General features: G+C 41.0%; 1 pseudogene; it reads left to right on the top strand.

Moving 5' to 3' along the window:
* Window positions 1-2541: 2541 nt before the first annotated feature.
* Window positions 2542-6000, top strand: part of LOC147427795 (uncharacterized) — a 40500-nt pseudogene continuing 37041 nt past the window's right edge.

Genomic DNA, 6000 nt, shown 5'->3' with positions numbered 1-6000 from the left:
TCCAAATGAGCATTCTAAAAATAATCAATTTCTCAATAGATTCATTAGGGGACTACGACATGAGGATATCTATAATGGCCTAGTCATTAGAGGTATCACCACTTGGAAAGCAGTCACCACCAATGCAGGACAATTTAATGATTCAAGGAGAAAGAATGTTTGTTGAGCCTAAATCTACTAGCTCGCCAACATCAAGGCATGAGCCAATGACCATAAAACCCCTTGTCAAGGAGCAAAAGCTATCTGAGATGACTTTGACAGATCTCACCAAGGCCATTCAAGAAAGACTTAAGAGACAATTGTGCTCCACAAAACACACATATGTATCTCAAAAGGGAGCAACAATGGTGATCATTTTTCTTCGGTCCACATAGTACCAGTGGATGCACTACATTTAATGTAAATTTTAATGGGAATTGCAATGCATGTGGGAGGTATGGTCATTAAACGCGCGATGGCCCATAGACCAACCTTCGCATGGACGGACAGTCCTTGAGTGCCTGCATTGATGCTGGCCCCACCTCTTGAACAACCATCACAACACATGGTCCCTAGGGCCCAAAATTTTGTTCAAACAACACCATTACCACCTCATGTGTTAGGACCACAACCCCCACATCCAAGAATCACTTCTGTGAATCAAGTGGGTTGTGAGTTATCTATTGCTTGTGTGGATTGCAAGGATGAGTTAGATCCTAATATTGCCTATGGGATTGATGCACTTGAAGAAAGTCCACAATACTACATGCAGGACTATTGGGGACAAGTCAAACATGTCTATCAAGTAGTTTCTCTTGCAGCAAGAGGCCAAAATATCAATCTCACTACCAAGAGACCACCTCTTCAATGCTACGAGTGTGGGGGTGTACATCGTGTAGCCGAGTGTCCTATTAGACTACAAAAGAATGCCACACTAATGCAAACCAATCAAGCAAGTACAACTACGATGTTGATACTCATGTGTAATCAATATGGCATAGATAATTTGATTGCTCAATGTCCTAATAATCCAAATGCACCGAGGATCACGCCATTGAACTTAATTGAGATTACTGAGGTGCCATCACAAAGTTCATCGGTGGTACCAGTAAATGTACTCACACGATCGATGCTCCAAAACCAAAATCATATTCTTGAAGAAAGAGACACAGCATCAATCCCAATCTCAGAAGAAGAAGAAAACACAAAGGAAGACGTTGCAAAAAGTGGCGAGGTCAGCCCTTCAAAGACCAACATAGGGACTGTTGACGACCCTGTGTATATGAATGATGTTGAAAATGATTCTGATTCAGTTGAGACCATGGAGACTAAAACGATCACTAGAAAAGAAACAAACAAGGAAGATCATCAGGAGCCACAATGGCCAGGACCCAAGGAACCCAAGAAGAAGATATGAACATAGCCAAACCCTATAGAGGAGATTGAGCGAGTCAACAAACACTATAGAGATGATCGAGCGAGTCAAGCAATTAATGAGTTTCATAGAAGAGACCCAAAGGGATCTAGAGCCAGCACCTAGGCAGATGTAGATTACAGACACAGTGTTCCCTATGCAAAATCAACCTCATAAATAACATAGACCACTAGCCATGCCTAGTGTCATCCAAGAAGAAAGTGAATTTAAGTGATTGGGAAGTGGGTGTACTCCCTTCTTGTTGGAGATAATATTTATAGAGGGATTACCTGATCCTATTTAAGAAATGAAGATCCCATCTTTTCCATGTCAAGGGATTGAAACCCAAAAAGTCTCGTTGAATATTGCCAAATTGATGGATTTTATGGCTTCAAAAGTTAGAATTACCATTATGTCTAAACTATATGAATACCCCAAGCTATTCTTAGCTCTTTGAGCTTTCCTCAATGGAGAACTGAAAGTCGGGCTACCACAATTTACACAGATGCCTGGAGCTAGGGAGGTGCCAATAGAGGAGGACCACTTAGATCCACTATAGGGAAACGGTTCACATCAAAACTACCCGAGGGACACGTGAGTGTAACAAACCCCCCTAGAGTGAATGATGTGAACATGTACAGGGAGGTGACAGATCAGCCCCCACATGGTAACAAGCCTAAAGATTTGAAAAAAGCTTTAAACTTTTCCCTTGGAAGAGCTTTGGTGAACAAGTCTGACACATTGTCTTGTGTAGGTACATACGCCAAATCAATATCTCCTGCATGTAGTCGCTCTCTGACATAGTGATAATGCACCTCAATGTGTTTTGTGAGAGCATGAAACATTGGATTACTCGCAACTGCCAATGCACTCTGGCTGTCAGTGAAAATGGTCGTAGACTCCTGTGGCTTCATGCATAGATCCATCAAGAGACGTCTGAGCCATCTTCTCCACCTACACAGAATCAGCGTAGATGGGATGGAAAGGATGCCCAAGCACATGCTTTGATTGTTCTTTCCGTGAAGCGTCATATTGTTCCGCACATTCGGTCTTGCACTTCATCCAAGCAAGCTTGGGATGTACTTGCTTCTTTGTATGCCGAGCACAATGAAGCTCGTGTGGCTTACTTGAGGAAGCAACTTGAGGAAATGCATATGGCTGAAGGTGAGTCCGTTGATGTGTATGTTACAAAGATTAAGGATTTGAAAGAGCAAGTGGCAAACATAGATGATATTATCTTGGACAATTCTCTCATCTCCACTTTTCTTAAAGGGTTTCCAGATTCTTTTCAAAGCTTTGCTACTGCTCTTCGATTGGTTGCAAAAGGAAATCCCAACATGTAAACTTTTGATGAGGTTGTGTCACTTCTCTTGCAAGAAGAGCAATCTAGAATGAATAGAAGTGGTTTGATTGAGGGAACTCAAGCACTTGCTATCTCTCAAAGAGGTAAAAGCAAGTCCGGACCAGATTTAGGCACATCAAAACCAAAGCCCCAAACGCCCTCTTCCACTAATTCTTCTAGTGATGGTGATTCACAAAAAAAGAAGAGATGCAAGTATTATCGGAAGTCGGGACATACCATTGAGGAATGTAGAAAGCTTGCAAAGCGTAATGATAAGAAGAAGCAATTGGGCATGTCTATCATTGAGAGCATGAGTAATGCAAAGGATGATGAAGCTAATCTTGCTCAAGATGTTTGGGCTTGTGTTGTTACATGCACATATGATTCTTCATTACATTCTACATGTATGACAGTGCGTGAGGCTGATCTTGATTGGTACTTTGATAGTGGTGCTTCCAAGCACATAACATCATGTAAGAAGTTTTTTGTGTCCTTGCAAGATGTACCAAAGGGGGGGCATGTTGTTTGCGCAAAAAATGCCTCTTACCCTATCATTGGAGTTGGGAACATAAAGCTTACGGCTGCAAATGGGGGTGTTGTGACTCTCAAGAATGCCTTGTATGTACCAAGCATAAAGAAGAACTTGCTTTCGGTTCCTACCATCATTAGGAAATTTTGGAGGTCATTTGGAGGGCCATATGAAGAGAGAGAAAAATAGAGCGCGTCCAATGAGCATGAAGGCTACGTTACGTAGGAAAGTACCTGGAAAGACTCAAAAAATAGGAAAATAGCATAAAACTTTCACGAAACTAGGATTGTAGCATAGTAATTTCCTTCCTTTTACCGAGCTTTTAGGTGCTTGCGTGTGGTCCCACTTCTGATATTCTCTCATGGTCATTAACGTACTGGAGGGTGACCATTAAGCCCGCACAAGATATTGGAATTTTAAAACACTTTCCCTCCATTAGAATGCTTTCAAAGTGAATCTCCCTCCACTAAAGCTTTTCTCTGAGAGTTATGGCATCCACGTCTTCTTGCCCAAGAGCCTCAAGGTGTTTACTGTCTCTCACACCAACAAACAACAACGGCACTTTGCCTAGAAGGCCAAGTAGTAGCATATCCTCAATTACAATACCAGCTTCAATAAGTGCAGACAACCAATGGGTTGGACAAAGGATAAACAAAGGTTCATGGGTCCTCATGCAACCAAGAAGACCCAAGAGGTCTAGTGGTATCAACGTTTACCGCTCAGCATGGAAGGCCAGGGTGTTGGATTTCAAAGTTGAGATCGGCAAAAGATCTGTAAAGGAAGTTCTTGTTCAGCATGTGTTTACCCATCCAGAGGTGATAGCAAACGGTGGAAATGTATCAAATATACATCAACCACGTTGCAATTGTAAGTACTCTTGACATGTGAACTTACTGATACTCTCATTATAACTTTTCTTATATATTTTGCAATGTTTCTCCCGCTTGTTATGAGTAATGTCTCTACTCTTCACAACTCAATTACATTAGATTTGTCATTTGTACTTATTGATACTCTTAGTTTAACTCTTCTTATATATATTGCAGATGTTTATCCCTCTTCTTATGAGCAATGGGAGCCTATGGAGTGCATAATAGGCCTCTTCACAGTTGTACATGCCCATATTGGTTCTCTACAGTACTCAGAGAGGAGCAGCAAAAGATTGGCTGATGAGGGAATCTTTTTTTATGACCACTTTTACCAACTCAGCTCAGGGAATAAGAATGGCATGTTGGTGAAACTGCCTCTACCGACCGATTGGAACACAGTGGACTGGCCAGTTCCCGAGGAAACAATGGTGGAGGCAATGCGGAGTAAGCTCTACAAGGATATACAAAGGTCTCTACGTAGCTCTATTCCTACCAAACTGGTTAGAATTGCAAACTTTTGTCCTGTTGCACTCTTCATAGAGCTGTTTCATAGCTACAACATCAGAGTTACAAAAACTATGTTCATGTGCAAGTCATTTCAGCAGTCATCCTGTGACAAACTTCTTGACAAAGGATGGTATGCAAAGGAAGAGATTGGTTTACGGTGCGAGGTCGCGCTTGATACTCTAGTTGTCAATTACATGATTGCAAGCCAATCACTATTGATCTCATTTTGGTATATGCGATCACAAATGCTAAATGGTAAGTACATTCCTATGGACCAAGTTTCTGCAGGTTTGGAAGATAATCCTACTGTGGATGTGGAAGTGATTGATAAAGAGAATGGCCTACTATTGGTGGTTACAATAAGGGAGCTATGCAGTCTTCAGCATTTGCGAAATGACATCATTGAAGAGTCAATGGACAAGGAACTATCAGATTTTTCCTTTTTCTTAGCTGGCCGTAAGGTGATGCGGCGAAGAGAAAAAGATATTTTGTGCAAAGAGTTGGATGGTCGGGTTGAAGTAGTGTCAATGTAACAGATATTCTTGTAAACCCAAGTGTATACAAATGACTTTCAAGACATGAAGTTTATTGATCTCATTTTTCAATTGTGCCCTGTGAAAAAGTGTGCTTGAAATACATTTCTTTACCACGTCAAATCTCTCTCTCTCTCTCTCTCTCTCTCTCTCTCTCTCTCTCTCTCTATATATATATATATATATATATATATATATATATATATATATATATATATATATATATATATATATATGTTAGACAAGACAAAGACAGATAGAAGAATCATCTTAATTCATTAGAAAGTACAAACTCGTCCGTGAACAATGGACTCAGATACAATTTCTGTAAGTATGGAATCAGAATGTCTTCAAGGTAAAAATCGAAGGAATGCCCCTCGAAAGAAGGTGGTGAGATAGTTGTTCCCGGCGGATTTAGTTCTCCCTTTTCGGGAGTATCATCAATTAGTAGTGTATTAGTTGCATCAAAGGGTACACCGATTTGGCTAAACGGTTTGTACAAAAGAGGTAATCCTGGTTTTTTAGGGTGGTAGTGGCCCTCAACGGTAACGCATTTTCTTTGATCATACAAAAAGGCAAAATCTGATGTGTGAGCTTGGCATACACTGCAAACTATTGCAACTAGTGGCGATAAGTTTTGCCTTTGCATTGAAGACCATATGCCAACTCTGAAGCGCGGAAGAAGAAACTCAATAAACTCCTTGGTTCCTGGACGTTCCCATCCGAAACGTTTGCAAATCCTCAAAGGGTCCTCTATCACCGAGAGGCACCCGCATCAGCAGCAATCCATTGACGTCCAAGATAATCAACCTCTGTAAAAGTTGACA

Source organism: Adiantum capillus-veneris, chromosome 23 (genome assembly GCF_014529385.1).
Source record: "Adiantum capillus-veneris isolate H3 chromosome 23, ASM1452938v2, whole genome shotgun sequence".
In the NCBI taxonomy this organism is placed as follows: Eukaryota; Viridiplantae; Streptophyta; class Polypodiopsida; order Polypodiales; family Pteridaceae; genus Adiantum; species Adiantum capillus-veneris.
This window is presented reverse-complemented; position numbering and strand designations above follow the sequence as displayed.